Genomic DNA, 19,692 nt, shown 5'->3' with positions numbered 1-19,692 from the left:
CCTCATTAATTTAGTTTTAATTGTCCAAACCTCGCCCTCATCAAGCAAAAGAAAAATCGCTCTGGCACTTTCACGTTACCATGAGCTGCTCAAAATGAGAGATAAATGAGGGATAAAGCCATTAAAATCATGTGGGCAGTGCAATTTTAAAAGCCAAACTCGAGTGGATCATGATGGTTGTGTGTGAATATCCCCATTACCAAAGTAAATAAGCCCAGCTGTTGGCAAATCTGAATTTCAGTTCTAAATGGCCTTGGCTTCTCAGTGCCCTCTACAGAGAGGGAACAGCTGGATTGTTCACACAAATCCCTGCCACGTCGGGCCAGTTTTTATTTGACTGACTATTGAGGTTTTTCCTGCCCTGGCTGTGCTGCAGATGTGGGCACTGGGAGCTGATTTGCTGTTTGAGGCTCTGAACCATCACTCATTAAGGCCACTCTGCTGCCTTTAGGATCAGGCTAGCAGTAAATCTGTATCAGATTCTTTTTTGCTGCTAACTTTAACAATTCCCAGTCAAAAGTTTTCTCATTTGAGGGTGTGATTAAATGGCTATCTTGTATCTGAAATTAAGTCCTGGTAATGTATTAATTAACTTTTTTTTTTTTTTTTTTTTTTTTTTTAGTTGAATCTACCTTTTAATTAACTGAAGCCAGACACACAGTTTACACATTTAAAATCCTGATCCTTTAAATCATTGAGAATCTCATTTAAGTCCTAAACTTACAGAAATCAATAGATAAAGTCCTGTGGCTTTCCCAAGAGCTGAATGCCTGTAATTACAGCTGGAAGGTGAGATTCCAGAGTGTGGATAAAAAGTTGTCTGGGATGTTTTTCTGTTTCTCCCCTCAGCACTCAGGGCATCGTTTCCTGCCTGGCCGTAATGAGCAGGGCTCCAGGAGCGTTGTGTACTTTTGATTTGATTTGATTTAATGCTCTCTACAGTGATAACAATCACTCGGGCATCACATCCAGCCTTTGCCTGCTGCTTTCCTGCCTTGTTAAATGCAAGTGCACTCTCAGCTGAAGTGGTTGCAGCAATTTGAGATCTGTGCCCGTTCTGTGCTCATCATCTCGTTAACAATATCCGAAATTCCAGGCCAGGCGACTCCTTGGGCTCTTTTCCCCCAGAAAGCAGCACTTCCCTCCCTCCCTCCCTCCCATGCTGCTCCTGAGATACTACCAGGTGTCATAGTAACAGCTCAGCGAATATAATTTAATTCTTATTCATGAATTAGTCTGGCTTTAGCAGGAGGGATTGATGCACATGAGGAGAAGGAATCTTGTCTGGGACTGGAGGAATCCGTGGAGATCATCCCTCTGTACCCATGTAAATAAATGGCTGCAGGCTAAACCTGCTCAGTCATGCAGGCCTTTAGGGAACAGTTTTAGAGCTCTTGTTTCAGTAGAGGATAATTTGATTTTTTTTTTTTTTTCAGTCCTTAATGGCAGGGTTGGAGTTCTAATAAATTAAAGGAATGGAGACTTGGAGGAGGAGGTTGTGGGGAAAGCCAGTTCAGACTCCCTGAGCTAAGTAGGGGATTCATTTGCCCCTGTGAAGAAGTCAAAAGCAAAGTTCTGCTTGATCCAGGGAAGGTTTTGGAAGGCGTAGCACATGAAGGTGGAAGGCCTCTCCCTTTGGATGCTTCAGGATCTGCAGCTGATTTTCAGTCCAAAGATTTAAGTGGGGAAGAAATAAAATGGAATGAGCAGTTACAAAAGCACTGCTGAAGGCACATTGCCAGGGATTTCTCCCTTGAGATGGACTGGTTTGATTTTGGTGCCCAAAGAGGAGCTGGCTCTGGCTGAAGACTGCCCAGGAACGGGGGCATCCCCAAGGAAGGGCTCCTCACCCATCCAGTCTCTGCATTCCTGCTCTGTAGGAATTCTGCTCCCTGAGATCTTCACCCTTCCATGTCTAATGGTGAACAGGGGGTGGTTCTTTATTGACCACCATGACCTTAAAGGTATTTTCCAACTTTAACAATTCCATGATTCCATCCCATCACATTTACTGGACCTGCCCAATGAATTCGAAGCGTGGGAGGCAGAGATGGATACACTGTGGCCCTTAGGGCTGAACAAGTCTCAGTTCCCTAACTGTGAGAAAAATCCCCAAAAATCTAAACCTGTCAGCAGAAGAGCAAGCAGAAAATCCAGTGTTTTCCTTGGAGCAGGGCAGTGCTTGTGCTCTGCCTCTCTCATTTTTTTAAATTCTTCCTGCAGCCTGATTTTCACAGTGCACCTCACCAAATGTTCCCCTGGTTTTGATGTGGAATTCACTCCTCTTTTGTAGCCTTGAAAGCAATATTTGATGAGAAAAACCTGTTCCCAAAAGAAATTCATGATCCTGAACAAAACAAGCGAAGCAACTCTGTCAGCGAGTGTGGAGGAAAAATAAAAATAAATAAGCAGCAAGCAAAGCTGGCAGAAAAATAAACTTCCCCTTCCAAAGGAAGGTGTGTACACAGAATGCAGATCCAGGGAAATTGTCTTTGTGCCATTAGGTTTTTTCCTATGTGCTCCCTTTTTTCTTAGGAGCAACATTTCCAGCCATGACTTGGGATCTCATCCTTACACAGCCCTTAGGTCCTAACTAGGATCCCCTCCCTCCAGCTCTCCTGGGTTTTTCATCAAAGGAACCAAAATCAGGGAGGTCACTTTTATACTTTTTTTCTTGTGGTTTGAGCAATTTCCATGATTGAAATCCAGCTGAAGTTTCCAGGCATTCGGATGCTCTTGGAAAGTTTTAAAACCGTGAGGGATCAAGTCCTCATCTGATTTAAACCAAGTAGTTTGAGTGCAGTGAAGTTACTTGTCAGTTATTCACTCCCAAATTTAAGATTTCCTCTGATTTCCCTGCTCTAAACCCTAAAAAACAAGTGCAAGTGTCAGCCCAGAGAAGAACCTGGTGTTTGCAGGGATTTTCTTCCCTGGGTTATGCTGAAGGTTTGATACCATTAATTCAGAGTAAGGAAGTGCTGACCCCCAGCCTGATCTCCCACTTGTACCAACCCATCCCTGAGCACCAGGGAAGCCACATGCAAATGGAATTAATTGCTTCATTGGATTAGGTGGTGGCGAAACATTAATCATGGCAATCATGGATCTTTTCAACTAAAAAAAAAAGGAAAAAAAAAAACTTTGTGTGTCTTTGAATATTAAAAAAAAAACACTATTCTGGCACTTTTTAATTTCCTCTTTGAATTTGAAGGGTAAGAAATCTCTGTAGACAACCTAATTTCCTCCATTTTCCAGCCTAATACATGTTCTGGATAAATTTGGGGAGAGTAATTGAGGATTCAGTGCTTGCCTAAACTGACAGAAATGTTTCAAAAGGTGCTTTCTCTAAAAACTCCAGCTTTAATTCTTTCTCTGCCGGGAACTTTGCTGTTCATTAAGGAGCAAGGTCAGATTGTAGGAAGAAAACAATGAGCTGCTTTCCTACCTCAGAGGCAGCTTTTGCTCAGGAGATGCTGCTCTCTGCAGTATCTGGTTGAGTGTTTGTCATCTCATTTCTCCTGGAAAATATTTTGTTACTAGAAAATGGGCTTTATTCAAAGCAATTTACATATCTTTCTGCAATAGTTACTATATTGGCTCGTCCTCAAGTTTTAAGTCAATCTGCAAAATATCCTCTTGTAGAATAATTTGCATGTGTAATTTGCCAGACCAAATCCTGCAGAGATTTGAGTCACACTGAATTCAGGAGGACTATTCAGGTTTACATATGCTTTTGAAAAAATAAATCCTAAGTGCAGGGTGTTTACAGGGTCAAAGTCTGTTTTCTTCCCAGTTTCACGTACACTTCAAAGCAAATAAAATCTCCTTCTGCAAGGACATATTTGCAGAGTAACGTGATAATGGGTGATGTCAAATATGTGTTCATTAATTCAGAGCCATTTTAGCATCAGTGCCGTGGATATGAGGGCCATGGAATCATGGAATGGTTTGGATTGGAAGGGATCCTCAAATCCACCTCATTCCAAACCCCTGCCATGGGCAGGGACACCTCCCACTGTCCCAGGCTGCTCCAAGCCCCAGTGTCCAACCTGGCCTTGGACACTCCCAGGCACGGGGAGTTTCCATGAAGCAAAGCAAGCTGATGAGAGTTCATTAATTAAGCCAAAGACTCGAAGAATAGAACTTTAAAGTACTTTTGTTCCTTTTCCCAGAGCTGCATCTTATCTCTCCTGTCTGTATTTTCTCTGATATTTTTTTACAGCTCTCTTGTGTTATTGCCTTAACGACTTTAGGACCTCAATTACACGCAGGGTAGATGCTTGATGCTTTCTGAGTGGTGAAAAAATTATCCTTGCTCTGAGAAACTCTAACTCTGAGTCAGATAATTACAATAATCTGAGGGCACAGGGAAATGAAACAAGCAGTTCCTACCCCCAGGTGTGTGACTGGGGTGGCAGGGTGGGAGCACAGGGGCTTTGGCTGAGCTCTGTGGGGTCACAGGTGTGAGGAGGCAGCGATGGCTGTTCTGGAGGTGACAGAAAGATGTGTCTGCCACTGCTGCAGGAGCACAGGGACCTTCCCTTCTGACTGCCTGATGCTTGCACTGAATGTCTTCTTCTTCATATCAGTTAAAGTTAATTTCAAACCTGAGGAGTTTCAGGCAGAGGCCAGTTTTTAAAAATGGACCATGGAGCCGTGGCCTTTCGTGCCTGGTGGGAATGGACAGGCAGCGTTGCACACCTGCCCAGATCAGCTGTGCAGGGCTGAGGTGAAAATGGGACACAGCTTTGCTTGGCCCTGGGGCTTTGGCCTGATCATTTCTGTCCTCAGGGCTCAAAATGAAACCTTTATACTCTTGAAGAAAGAAAATTCCCACCTTCCCACAACTTCTAATCCGAGGAGATGGCAATATATTGGACTTTAAACCAGTGCCACCTTTATGCACAGAAAAGCCTTTTTGCTCAATTTCAGAAGTTTCTAACCCATTATTTATGGCATTCTCTTCCTTTAAAGCTTGAGCAGGCTCAGATTTAAAACAGGCAGAGTGACAATGAATGCTTGTAAGAAGACCACAAATAATGTTTTTGTACAGACCCGGCACTCACAGGCTGGGTCATCCATCACTGAGTCACACCCAGCTTGTCGTGCCTCCTGCAAGTGACAACAGCCTTATCTCCAACCCATCCAGATTAAAAGCTTTCGAGATGTTCTATCATCTATTTCCAGTGCTTTTAATGTCACAGTATTTCTCTGGTTTAGATTAGATTGCTTTTAGCCCAAAGCTGTTTTGCTCACGTTCAGCTGGTGATGGAGTGAGGGATGGGTTTGCATTTGCAGGGTAAAGGCTGGGCTGAGCCACAGCTCTGTGCTGACTAAGGCGGATTTCTCAGCCTGCTTCTGACTTCTTTTTCTATGGGAAGGAAGGAAGGAAAAGGGCACAAGACAGAGCAATTCCTTGTGGGAGCCACGCAGGACAAGATTATCACGAGCCCTATGTAATGTATTAGTTACAAATGCAGAGCTCTGAACTCTGTTACAGAAGGGGTTGCAAAGTAAACGAAAATGTCAGGTAAATTGAGACAGAAATGAGCATTTCTTAAGGTCTTGTAATCCCATTAAACTGAAACCTTGTTCTCTCCATTAATTTCTTCCAAAGGCAGCCCTGACAGCCCAGTGTTCGCTGCTCGCCTGTTGTGGCCCTCGGTGCATTAATCAAATTGTTTTTCATGTTAGGCTTATCTGTGTCCTTGTTTTAGACTTTATTTTTCAAGGCAAACCTGCTTTAACACCGACCAGTGGAGAGGTGTGACACTGTTTTCCAGGTAGTTGTGCATGTTCATCCTTCCCAAGGCTTTTGGGGACAGTTAATGTGTCAGTGATGGGATTCACAGGGGACAGAGTTGCAACAGCAGCCAGAGACAGCCATTAACAGAGGAAAGTTAAATATTTTAAGTGGTGTTTGGTATTCCCAGTGCCTAATTCTGAGTTACTTTTGCTTAAGCTTTAGGAGAAGGCAGAGCTGTGTGTGGGCTTCTGCTCTATCCCACAAGACCACTGAGTTCCTGATTGATCTTGACAGAAACTTTAGAAAACTTGATTGAATTAAATAAGTTTCATATTTATCTCTGAAACTTAATGTGCTTGGGCACTGATCCAAAGTCCATTAAAGCAAATGGGAAGAGTCCCATTGGTTTTATTCCTTTTTAGCTGATGCATTTAGGACAGTGCAGGTGATAAACAGCAGGATGGATTTGGGGCAGGATTCTCCCAAGAGCTGCTGAGATGCTTTTAAAATCCCCTTTTCAGCTCCCTGATGTGATTGACGCTTATATTCTGGGTTAAGGCATTACAGAGATCCTATTTCTTTGTATCCTGCTTGTCCAGCAATAAACAAGATTCCCATGAAAGAAAATAAATATGTTGTGGCAGTTCTTTGGATGGAAGAAAAGGGGGTGTGGGGGTTGGTGATCCTTTTGAAGTGGAATTCTAAGTCAATATCTGAATGCCTTTCTAAAGGAAAGTTTGACTTGCTTTCCCAAGGATCAGCAAAAAAACAAAAAAAACAAACAAAAAAACCAAAACCATTTCTTATTCTTTAAATTTTTGCCAGGATTTTAGTCATCTTGACTTAGAAATTCTGAAAGGGAGCACTACAAAATTGAAAGTCCAGGTTTGTATTTCCCATGAGAGTCACTTTCTACTTGCTGCGGAGTGTTTCTCAATAGTATTCCTCAAGAATTGAAATAATGTATGGGTTTGGTTTTGTGTGTAAGACCGATACAACATTTGTGGATATAACATTTGCTGCTCAGATCAGGGAAATGAGACAATCACTGAACTTGTTTCTCAGGAGGAAAGGAACTCTTATTGTGTCTGTGAGTGGAGCATTTAAAGGAATGTGTTCCTTACCCAAATAATACTGATAAGAAAGCCCTAAATATGAATTTTAACTCTCCTTGACATGGATTTTTGTGGGATTAGAGCTGGCACCCATTCAGATACAGGAGCTTTCATTAGAAGGCTGATTTACACCCAGTCCTGCTCCAGGTCAGAGATAACTCTCCCAAAAGATGTAGGCAACTTCCTTCCATGAGTAAAGACAGGGAGCAATAAAACTTCAGAAAAGTCAGTAGTTTTATCTAATTTTCTCAGGCAAGAGCAGCACTTTGAAGATAAATCACTTCCCTGGTTCCAATAATTTAATTGGTTTCAATCACCTGGCAGGGAAAAAGTGCAATAAACAGTGTGATGATGCCAAGTGTGTGATAGCAGAGCTCTGCTGTCGCTGGGATGTCCCTGCTGGGACACTGCCTCTGTCCCTGTGCTGCCAGTGCTGGGGCTGGGTCTCCATGGGGCTCTTCACCCCCTTGGTGCTGCTCCAGTGCCTGAAATGGGGCAGTGGGGACAAAGGACAAGCACTTAAAAGCAGCTTTGGGATGATGGTGAGTGTCTCCTGCCCTGCTGCTGGCTGTTCTCTGAGAGGGATTTCCTGCTGCTGCCATAAATTGCTGCAGATTATTATTTAAAAGTGTTTTTCACATGGTAGCAACTACAAATCAATGTAGAAAATAACTCTAAAAATGGGGGTTGGCTCTTCTCACAGGCCACCAGTGATGGGATGAGAGGAAACGACCTCGAGCAGCAGGGGAGGGTCAGGATGGACATCAGGAGCAATTTCTTCATGGGAAGGGTGGTCAAGCATTGGAAGGCATGAGTTCAATTCCAGCTTGCACACGGAGCTCTCCTGAGCATCCCAAACCACCTTGGTCCCCAAGGACCTGTTCTGTGGCCAGGCTTGAGCAGGCAGGGGAGGATCTGAGCCCAGGGCTGCTCTGTGCCCAGACTGTACCCATGAGCTCCTCACTCAAATTCCTGGGAGGATCTGTTCCTACCACAAGAGATTTCTGGTGTCAGATTCTGGTCCCGTGTCAGAAATTTGCTGTAGCTCCATTTTCTTCTCAGCCTTCCCTAAAAAGTGTTCTCTACTGACTTGTTCCAGCCAAGTAAGGCAGGCAATGAAAGATAAAAAAATTACTTCAAAAGGCAATCCCATGGTTTTTGATAATACTTTTCCAATGTCTGCAACCTGTATGGCACAGATGAATTCACGTTTTAAAAGCAGGACTATTTCCATCCCAAAAGGGGATCTTAGAAAGGCAATAAATCTGTTTTAATTTGTTTTATCATTCCAATACAATCTCAACAGGCACAGTCACAGATTTGCACTTGGAATAAAAAGTATTCAGCACACTGAATGCTGCTTTGAGCTGTTTCCTTCCACAGACCTTTCTAAACTCTGAAAAAAAATTAACTGACCAAGGGACCACTTGGCTTTCCTCAAGTATTGATTGTGCAAAGATTTGTGATGCAAGTCTGGTCACTCTGGCAGGTGATTCGTAGCTGATAGAATTTGTTTCCCCCATCACCAGAAATATTTGAACAAACAGGTTGCAGGAAGCAGCAGGGCTGTGAGTGCTGCCAGGTGTCCCTGGCACCGAGGGCTCTCCTCAGGCTGCCTGGTGGTGCAAGATGGTCTGAGCAGAGCACTCCCTGCTGGGGGCCAAAACTGAATGAATCCATGCTGAAAAGGTTGTAAAAAGGAGTCTCGGAAGGATGGAGTAAGATGAGCAGGCAGCTGAAGAGAGGGGAAAATAAGCTGTAATAAACTGAACTGATGGAGTGGCATAAAGCAGCTTTGCTGTAATGCTGGTGACATCAGTGGGAGTGCCCTGGAACTGCAGCTGGCTCAGGCTTCACAAATCAAAAATTCCAATCAAATAGTTGTGGATTTCAAAACAGGAGTGTTCTCAATAGAAACAGCCAAATGTGCAAGTGATTTAAAAACCCCACCTGTGTCCCAGAATGCTGCCCCTCTGCTCAGGTGAGACCCATCTGCAGAGCTGCCTCCAGCTCTGGGTCCCAGCACATGATCAGAGGGATGAGCAGCTCTGCTCTAAGGCTGGGAGAATTGGGATTGTTCAGCCTGGAGAGGAGAAATCTTTGAGGTGACTTTATCACAGCCATTCAGTACCTGAAAGGAGCTGAGAGAAGAGATGGAAAAGGACAATTCACAAGGGCCTGGAGTGTAGGAGCAGGGGGAATGGCTTCCCACTGACAGAGAGCAGGTTTAGATTGGATATTAGGGAAAAATTCTTCCCTGTGAGGCTGGGCAGGCCCTGGCACAGGGTGCCCAGAGCAGCTGGGGCTGCCCCTGGATCCCTGGCAGTGCCCAAGGCCAGGCTGAACACTGGGGCTTGGAGCACCTGGGACAGTGGGAGGTGTCCCTGCCATGGCAGGGGTGGAGCTGTATTATCCTAAATGTCCCAAACCCAAACCATTCTGGGATTCTGTGAACATTTCAGCTCCTGACATCAATTTATTAGAGAACCACAAGATCTCACTGGCACACCATCTTTAAATTGCTTTTTTTCCGTGTGTTGCTTTTGAAATGACTTTTATTGGGTATTACCCTCTGAAGAAACTCATGAGGTTAACAGACAGATTTGCCATGCTTATGCTGAGCTGCGTTTTAATTCTTTTGAGTGGTCCCTGAGCCTGTTTGTGATGGTGAGTGCATCACAGGGGAGGGAGGAATTCGGTCATAAATCACTGCACAAGTCTGAGCTGCAGCAGGATGGATTAGGTCTGAATTCTGAAGGGGTGGCTTGGTTTCATTTCCCACTCTACTGCTGCAGGGTTGATAGTGGCCTCAGCAGCCATCAGGTTGTGTTTGTGGGAGGGCTCTTAGTGGGGGAAGCATTTGAACATCACCAGGTCTGTCGTTCTGGCTGGCTGCTCATCTCGAGGGTCACACGTGGGGGAGTTTCACTGCTGGGATGCAGGCAGAGTGAAAAAAACAAGTGGGAGGAAGGGGAAAGGGGAAAAAAGAGAGGTTTTCTCTCACGTTCTTTTCACACACTCTTGTCTTTCATTCTGTTCTCTATCCCCCTGCTGAGGTTTGCCACGGAATGACAAGGCAGCCTCCGTGGTGTGAACCTGACAGGAATGTTGCCAGTTCTCACAGACATCTAATTTCCTTCCCTATCACCTCCCAAAGCTTGCTCTGAGGGGCTGTTAGGGAGGGGAGAGCATTATTGATCCCTCTCAACTTTGTGTTTCATTAAAACAGAGCTCTGGGCACGGAGCCAGCCCTCAGTTCTCCACAGCAGCCGTGCCAGGACCTCCAGGGCACTTGGGATGTGTTTTGGGATGGATAAGGTGGGGATGGAGAGTGTTTTGGGCACTCTGGATGTGTTTGGGGATGGATAATGTGGGGATGGATAGCATTTTGGGCACTCTGGATGTGGTTTGGGATGGATAATGTGGGGATGGAAAGTGTTTTGGGCACTCTGGATGTGTTTGGGGATGGATAATGTGGGGATGGATAGCATTTTGGGTACTCTGGATGTGGTTTGGGGATGGAGAGTGTTTTGGGCACTCTGGATGTGGTTTGGGGATGGATAATGACCCCACCACAGCAGCTTCATGTTCCTCCCATGCAGGTGATGATAACACGAGTGTTTTTGGGGGGGTGAGGAATTCTCCCTGCTCCAGCCACTTTTGTCTGACACATCATTAAAAAAAAAAAAAAAAAAAAAAACCCAAAAGTTTACATTTATTCTTGCCAATGTCCTCCACCTTCAAGAAGGATTCATCAGGAAGGGATGGTATTTCCATAGCAACAAGGGATTTTTTTTTTTTTTTTTTTTTTTTTTTTTTTTTTTTTTTTTTGTCAGAAAACTGGTGAATTTCCAAGGCACAAAAGCTTGTTCAGAGCCCAGAAGTACCTGGATGGAAAACAAAACAGATGGTAAATCCTCTAGAGTTTTTTTCTTTTTTTTCAGAATTTTTTTTTTTTTGCCAGTTATTCTCCACTTTCCCCCATGTCCTCAATGTTTGCTTTGCAATGAATTTCTGATTCATGATGGATTCAAGGCACTGCCCAGTGGAATTGGAAGTCAGCAGCACCATGATCTGTTCACACCAATGGAAGGGACAGGGACTCCCAGCTGCTCAGAAAACATCAGGGATTTTCTTTAGATTCCCAACTCTCGGAAACATTTCTTAATATTGTCATGCAGAATGGTGTTTTATAAAGCTTGGGGGATTGGGACATTGGGAATTCACCAAGCAAAAAGTCCCTGTCTTGGAAAAGTGCTCTAAGGATGGACTAGAATTTTTTTTTTTTTCCTGAGATGCTGCATTTTTCCCAGAGAACAAGAACTGGTGTTTTAATTTAAATGGGGGTTCTCCACATTTATCAAATATTAGTTATTGCCTTCATCATCATCAATTTCTGGGCAAACCTTTTTGCCTCTATTCAAGCCATTTTTCTCACAATCATGGGAATTACCAGATTTTGCAACAGTCCCAAAAAGAGGAGGAGCTCAGCTTAGGCCAAACAGCTCAGCTGTGGGAGTGGTAGGACAAAGGAATTACAGTCCAGCTGAGCCTGGCTTAACGAAGTTCAGGAGGAAGAAGAGAAAAAAGTCTTAAGTAATTTATAGTTTTCAATTTTACTTCTTTCCATTATCTTTTGTTGTTTGTCAGTGTAAAAATAAAAGGCTTGACAAAGAAATTGTGAGGATGTCCATGGTTTTTTCTCATAATTTAATTAAAAACAAAGAATTGGAAGAACCTCCAACTTCAGGACTCCCAGGATTGCTGTGGTACACCTTGGAAATGTAAATTCTGCCTTTAAGTTAATTTCTGTTTTAGTTTTCTGGTCCTTAATCTGCTTTTCAGCTTTTTTAAAGCTGAACAATGATTTATTGCATCCAGCAAGGATGCTGGGAGGGAGTTGGAGATAATTTAACTTTATTTTTATGATGGAGTTTGCCAGTATCAAATTTTCATTTGTAACCAGCACATTTTCAGTTGTGAACTCCTTTTCTTGAGCATCTCCACTGTCACTTAGATGTCCATTATTTTATGTTTTCCATGTGCCAAAGGTGTGCTAAGAGGAGACAGAAAATTCCCCACACCCTTTCACACTACCATTATTGACAAAATAACTTTAATGAAAAAAAAAAAATTGATGTTTTCTGCTGTGAAAACTGAGCTAGTTCTTAAATTAAGGGCTTGAATAAATGGCAGATCATTTGTAGGATATGTAGAAAGGAAAGGAAATGGAAAAGAGAATTTCTGCTTTTACTTATTACCCAACTGCTGCTTTTATTAGGGTCTTCAGAGATGAATTATGGAAAGCCTTGGGTAAGGAAAATCATTTAGGGAACTCTGTGGTAGTTGGACTGTAATATCCATGATGTGTTTAGATTTTTCTTCTTCAAATAAATAATAAATGTAGGTAAGGTCAGCTTAGTTGATAAGAAAAAATGGAATTGTTAATGTTCTGTGACATTACCTATCACTGTGATATTTTCTAATGCCAAGGCCATTTAGCAACTGATGAAAACCCAAAGTTCACAGTAATGATTAGCATTAAATAAATAACCCTTTCCTTTGAATATGTAGGCTCCATGTTTTTTTGGGAGTGCTGAAAAAGATCACTGGCTTGAAGAAATATAAAGCTTATAAGGTCTAATTTCTGAAATTAAAATCTCATTATTAATAGTTAAGTACAGTTTTTATTCATTAAGTGGTAAAAAAAAAAAAAAAGATGAGGAACTTAAATGTCAGAATAAGAATTCTGTTTTTGTAGCAGCTTGGTTTTGGCCATGCAATAATTGTCTGCTCCTCTTATTGCAGCTCTCAGGGAGATGCATTTGAAATCCATATTGATTAATTCATGCACGCTGTGACTTGGTATCTAATTCTTTCCTTTGTCAGCTTGCTGGAACTGGAAGAAAATATCTGATCTTATTCCTCTGCTGGAATGATTTTTACATGAATTTTTAACAGCAAGACCTTCACTTGTATTTACTTGCAGGACCAATGTTTTAGTCTCTAACTCAGGCATGCCAGCAGACTTGATTAATTTCTATTGCTTTTTGGGACAAAAAAAGACTCCAGTGAAGCTCTTCTAAATTGGAAGTATTTTTTCCCCTTTTCAGTTTTTGTTCTTAATCCAGCAGCTGCTTTGTATTTGTTTGGTTTTTGTTGGATTTTTTTTTATAGTCACAAGGTGAATCCTTCCCTCCTTTATCTGCAGGATTGCCAGCAACTTCCTGATGGATATTTCTGCCTGTGCCTGGAAATGACCCAACAACCAGACTACAACATTTGCACTATGAAGGCATTTTTGTTCAAACTTTGGCCATGTGCTGATTTCTCCCCTAAAATTCTGGTGGAGCCATGAGCAAGGGTTTAATTTAAACACTCCTTATGTAGTTGTGAGACAGGGAGTACATTTTTTGTGGGATTTTACATGGAAAGAGGGCTCACCTGTTGGGGTACCAGTGTTTACAATGATTACATTCAATTATGGCACCCTGTCAGGAGTGTTCTGTGAAAAGCACAGCAGGAATTCCATCTAGGAAAGAGCTCTGGCATCGCCAGCAGAATTCAGGCAGAACTGAGATACCTTATGGCCAAAATCACATTGGAAAATCACAGAATCCCACCTCTGCTGGGAGGTCAAAAACATTGGAGATCCCTGCCATTGAGATGATCCAGGGATAAAGTTTCCCCCTTTTTTTGGAGGGATATGGAGCAGACTATGTAAGAGGTGGATACATTGACAGTTGTAGTCCTTAAAATGAAATCAAGAAAGGAATTCTTGCATAGAATGAAAGAATTTGCAGTCAGTGCTTCAGCTGAGCTCCCTGAGATGTTTTCCTCTCCCATGCACTGTCCTTAAATGGCTTATCCAGAGCTCCAGGTTCCACTCAAGGAGCTCTGTGCCTACGTGAAATGAGCATTTCTGTTACTAAATTCATGGAGGAGAAAAAGCTTTTCGAAGTTTACATCCTGCAAACTTGTACAGAACTGATAAAAGACATTTGGAATTCTGATGGCCCGCAGCAAGAAATTGAAGAATTTCATAGAATCCCAGAGTGGTTTGGAAGGCACATTAAAAACCATCTCATTCCACCCCTGCCATGGCAGGGACACCTCCCACTGCCCCAGGCTGCTCCAAGCCCTGTCCAGCCTGGCCCTGGACACTTCCAGGGATCCAGGGGCAGCCACAGCTGCTCTGGGCACCTGTGCCAGGGCCTCCTTACCCTCACAGAGAAGAATTTTTCCCAATATCCCCTCTCATCCTCCTCTTCTCATCACAGAACTTGCAAAGATGTTTTATAATGGAAAGTTTTAAACCAGGAATGAGATGAGTCCTTTTTTTTAGCACCATTAAGATTTTGGAGGAGGGACAAATCAATTTTGCTCCCACCCCTTTTCTGTCCCTCTTGCATCCCAGTGCCCCCAGGTAGGGTTTGCCTGTTGATCACAGTTATTCAGCAAATCACAAATGACAGCAATGTGACCTCTAGGGGCTGATATCCCTGCCAGCCCAGAAAAGCAGCATCTGAGCTTTTGATTTTTTTCTGTTTCAATAAGCCACTGCAGTGGTTTAGCTACAAAAAGGATTTTAATACAAGCAGACCAAACCATCCATGTTTCGAACACAGTTTACTAAAACTGCAAACTTTTGCAAGACAGAATTATTTTAATGATTATATTAAAAAGCTTTTCTCTAGGGAAGCATCTCTCTCTCCTACAGATGTGCTAAATAAGCAACATTTCCTCATATTTGTAAGCAATTCCAGTGAAAGTTCTTTAAAACATGATCTGTTGGCAATCTGGCTGTAAAACTGGGCTGTGATCTGCATTCTTTTTTATGTCTTCCCCTCTTTTATAGATGTGGAGTCATTGAACTATTTCTACCAGGGCTATGGGAAATGATTTGGTATTGCTGCCCAAGATAATCATTATTCACATATAAACTGCCCATTTACTGTTTCTCATATCCAATTTTTGAAAAAAAATATTGATGATGACACCCGAAATAACTTGGCAAGGCTTTGAAGAAGCTCTGCAAATCTGTTACAGAGATGAATTGCAAAAGTGAGGTGCACTCACTAACCATGCCAAGTGAATGCCAATAGATAAAGTTCAGTTGAGGATTTCTCAGTTTGAATCTTTCTAGGAAGTTCCTGCATGTTATTGTAAGCAAATTCCTGATTCCTGTTTTTTCTCATTGTGGAATGGAAAGAAACTGAGATGCTGGAGTTGTGAAAATGGAAGGAAAAGGTTACTAACCCTTCAAACAACAGAATTCTCTGCTGACTGTAGGTAAAAGCTGCCCTAAACCAGCCAGGAGCTTCTTTGAGACCTGTATTAACAGCAAATCGTGGAAAGACAGCAAAAGTCTTGCAGTGGCTGTGAGGAATCTGGGATATCAGGAAAGAACAGCAGGGCTGTGAGCCTGAGCAGCAGAAGGAAGGATGCAAGGTGGCTTCAGGCTCACATCTGTATAACCCTGGGCATTTCAAATGTGTCATCATGGATCAGGTGAGGAGAAGCAAAGCAAATTCAGCCCACAAAAAACCCAGCTGCCCATTCCCTGCACACCCAGGAAAAATCCTGTTTGGGATCTGTGCTGCCATGGTGATTTCAGGCTGATGGAGACATCTCCTGACGGGCACACCTGGAAAAAAGCAGTGCTGGAAAAAGGCCTTGACCTTGCTTGCAAAGCCCTCTCAGCTCTGGAGATCCCTGCATTTATCTGGGTTCCTTCTTGTCTCAGGTGTAGCTGGGTGTGAATTCTATCCCCATCTGTCAGAGCTGGGGCAGTTCTCTGCTGTTCATGGGGCACTTTTCTTTATCTCTCCCACAGCCAATCCTCCCTCCAGGAGATCTCTCCTGTTAATGAGCTATTAATTATTAATTATCTTCTGTTCATGGCCAGTGAATGTCCCTGCATGGCTGAGAAAATTCCATCATCCCATGGGGAGATGCTGTGCCCAGGGGAGGAGCCAAGCATTCCTACCTGGATACAATCTGACTTTGGGAATGCCACAGCAGCCTTTGCCCACTGCATTCCCAGAGGAGCAGCTTTCTGCCCCACTGCATTCCCAGAGGAGCAGCTTTCTGCCCCACTGCATCCCCAGAGGAGCAGCTTTCTGCCCCACTGCATTCCCAGAGGAGCAGCTTTCTGCCCCACTGCATTCCCAGAGGAGCAGCTTTCTGCCCCACTGCATTCCCAGAGGGAGCCCAGGCCCATCTCCAGCAGCCCTGGAGCTCCAGAGGAAAACTCCAGCCTTGTGCAGGATCCTGCTCCAGCAGAAGCACAGCTGGCACTGCAGGAGGGCTGAGCCCCCATGGAATGGCACTGCTGCCACCACCCTGACCCACAGCCTGCCAGGGCCTGCTCTGACTCTGGCAGTGCTGGTTTGTATTGCTGCATTTGTATTTTAATTTTATTTTTTTCCTATTAAAGAACTGTTATTCCCATTCCCATATCTTTGCCTGAGAGCCTTTTAATTTCAAAAATTATAATAATTCAGAGGGAGGGGGTTTACATTTTCCATTTCAGGGGAGGCTCCTGCCTTCCCTAAGCAGACACCTGTCTGTTCAATCCAAGACACTGCTCTTCACACCCATCCTCCACTGAAAACCTTCAGGAAAAGGCTTTTCATTGCCAGGCTCCTCTGAGGGTTGGGCATAAAACACATTTCCCTCACGATGGGGAAGCTTTTGAGTCAAAGGGAAGGATGATCCTGGGCAGAGGTGGAAGTTTCAGTGTGGAATGTCTGCAAGGCTGTGCTTGTAACCTGCCTCACCCTGTGATCAGCCAGGAACTCCCCTGCTGTTTCCCTACAATATCTGCACACAAACAAGACTTGTGTTCTCTCTTTCCTACAGGGAAAAAAAACAAAACAAAACCATTTTTAAAACCTGAAAATGCCTCAATGCATTAGCAGTCTATTGTACAAAAGCAAAGACTGTCTAAAGATTCAGAAAAACAAAGGATTAGACAAAGGTAAACAGTTGTGATGTCTTTGGCTATGAAATAGCAGCTAAATGGTTACATTTTTATAATTTCTTAAGCCGTTTTACCATATCTATAACTTAATTTGCCTTGTACAGACAGACACAGCAAAAGCTTCCATTTTCCTTCTCCTGATATTTTCTTTTCTTTTTTTAGGGCTTTGCCATTAAAGCTGCTTTAATCTTTGTAGATAAATCTTCAGGTTTTCAGGTTTTTTTTTCTCTCTCTAAAGACTTCAGCTGTCTTAAGTCTTTACATTTCATCGTGTTTAAATACTTTAGACAATTTGAAGCCCTATTTATAAATGGATATCATTAAGATGAAGCTCCAATAAGTGCTAATCTTTCCCTCCAACCAGGGAGATAAAGCCTGTCTTAAACCTGAATGGCTTGAAAGGAGTTCACTTTTTTTTATCCTCATAAAGTGAACAAATAAAACACTACCCAGCAGTTGTATTCATTGGAAATAATCCTCCCATTTATCACTGCAAAGTGCTTTTCCTTGGAGGTATCAGCCTTCTTTACCTTCAGATGTGCAGGCTGCAGGTCACAGAGCCTGAAACGTGGTCACGAAACCTGAAAATCACCTTGCCTCACAGAAAACTCCCAACTTGGCTCCAATTTTGGGTACTTTTGGTTGAGTTTTGGGTCAAGCAGAGCCAATAAAGGCACTGTGTGTTTTTAGCTCAAGGCACAAATGAGTGGCCTGGTCTGCACTGCACACCTCGAGGTGAACACTTTTCATCAGGGAAATTCTGATGCTTGGAGGTGTTGAGTTCATTTCTGCCTGTGCTTGGCTGAGCCCAAGGTTTGTGATCAAACCAGGAGCTCTGGCTGAACAAGGAAATTTTTTTTTTTTTTATGAAAAATTACTGAACATGGCAATTTCATGTGTTGCTCAGGGAAGTGTGAAGGAAAATGTTGGCAGTAAATCAAACCCTGCTTGGATTTTGCTCCCCAATGGACTTAATTAGCCCTTTCCTATCAGCCAAAAGGGAGGAAGCTGTCCAGGGTCTCCCTGAATTTAAATAGTTTTAATACTCCAAACCATCTTAAATGGGATCAGATGTGATGAAAGGTAAAACATCTTCATCTGATTGGTAGCTGTCATTCCAAATGTGCCTCTGCAGCCAAAAACAAGGGAGGAAGAGGGAAAACAAGGTTCTTGCTGTATGGACAGAATGCAGCAAATAATTCACCATGAATAAGTAACACAATCTCCTCTTGAGGACTAAAAATACCTTGCTTTTATTGAAAGTGTATTTATTGAAAGTCATCAGGTAAGTAAAATGATGTTACTTCTATTTCTTGCCTGGTCATAAGAACAGGCAGTTCCAGAGCAAATTGAAAGTTCATTTCCTGCAGATCCTGGTTTATGAGATTCTAAAACTGGCCTTTGGTAAATGATCATGGAAGTGGAATTTGAACTGCGTGAAAATTTGTGAAAAGTGATCAAAGGCAGCTTGGAAAAAATTAAATTATATTTCCTGATTATTCTTCATTCCCAGTATTAATCTAACTCATAGCCCTGCAAGCTCAGAAATTTTGATCTGGAGACTCAGCTAAAGCCTGAAACAAATATAAGGGATTGCAAATCAAAGTAGGAATGTGGGTTGGTACAAGCCCCTAAAAGCCACTCTTGGCCAGTCCCTCAGTTACCTTTGTGCTCAGGAGTTCTTTCTAACAGTGGCTATAAATACAGAGCTTCAAAAACAGTTAAAAATATTTTAATATGGATGAAAAGCTCCACAAAGTCAATAAATCTGGTTCATTTTTGTCAGGAGCAGTATGAGAACAAAGGAAGAGAATGGCAACAGAAGGTTTATAACTTATAGTACAACTCCACCAGATGGATCTGAGCTGAATTTCAGTTTTTATTTTCTTTATAAACTTCAAGTTTACTTCCAATAAAAGTGACTCTGGGAGAAATCAGGCAAGCACTGACTTCTTTGTGTGATCTACATTTGTGAAAGCTGATTGCAAAAATAGGGAATTACGTTTATGAGAATCAGATCTTGGTAAACAAAACAAAAAATACAACTGGGCATCGGAGGAGACACATAAAATGGCTGGAAGTTAAATAATCTAATTATAAATATGATTATGTAGAGAATGCCAGCATCAAACCCTGCATTACTTCATCTCCCATGCATGTAGATCTAAACCTCAACAAAACTGGCTCTTGATGCTCTTCCAGCCAAGGTCCTCGATCCAAACGTCACAAAATCAGTATGAATCATTTAAGTTTAGGATGCTGAGTGCCAATTTTTCTGCAGGAAATTATCTTACATCTAAAATTGCATTTTTTTCCTAGCAGAAATGTCATAATTAAAAGTAGTCTTGAGTATTGTAACATCATTTATGTAGAATAGTGTGAAAAGAACAGATAAGTATCCCATGTACAATGGGATGCCTTTCAGTAAGGCATTATTATAGAATATTAAAACCTGCATTCATCTGGCTACTAAGAACATGATTTTCCTACAGGAAATACATATTATGCTACAAAAGAATACTCCAGGCAAGGTCCAGAATACAGAATATTTTCAGGTTGATTACACATTATGCAAACTACTTGAGTTCCTTCTCAAGATCAAAAAATCCATAAATCCATATGTGTTTCCACAGGCTCTCCACTCAAATTGCCTGTCAGAGTAAAAAAAAAATCTTGAAAACTGTGCTGTAACCAGGATGATGAAGGAAAATTTCTGCCAGACAGATTATATAGTGAAGAAAAACGGGTGAAAGTTATTGTGTGCCTCCTAGCCTGAATACATATGGGACAAATGCAAATTTGCCAAATGAAATACAGCTTAGAGTGCATAAATTTCAAAGAGATAA

The sequence above is a fragment of the Vidua chalybeata genome, chromosome 10 (genome assembly GCF_026979565.1).
Source record: "Vidua chalybeata isolate OUT-0048 chromosome 10, bVidCha1 merged haplotype, whole genome shotgun sequence".
In the NCBI taxonomy this organism is placed as follows: domain Eukaryota; kingdom Metazoa; phylum Chordata; class Aves; order Passeriformes; family Viduidae; genus Vidua; species Vidua chalybeata.
The sequence above is the reverse complement of the archived record's forward strand: the minus strand, read 5'-3'. Positions refer to the sequence as shown.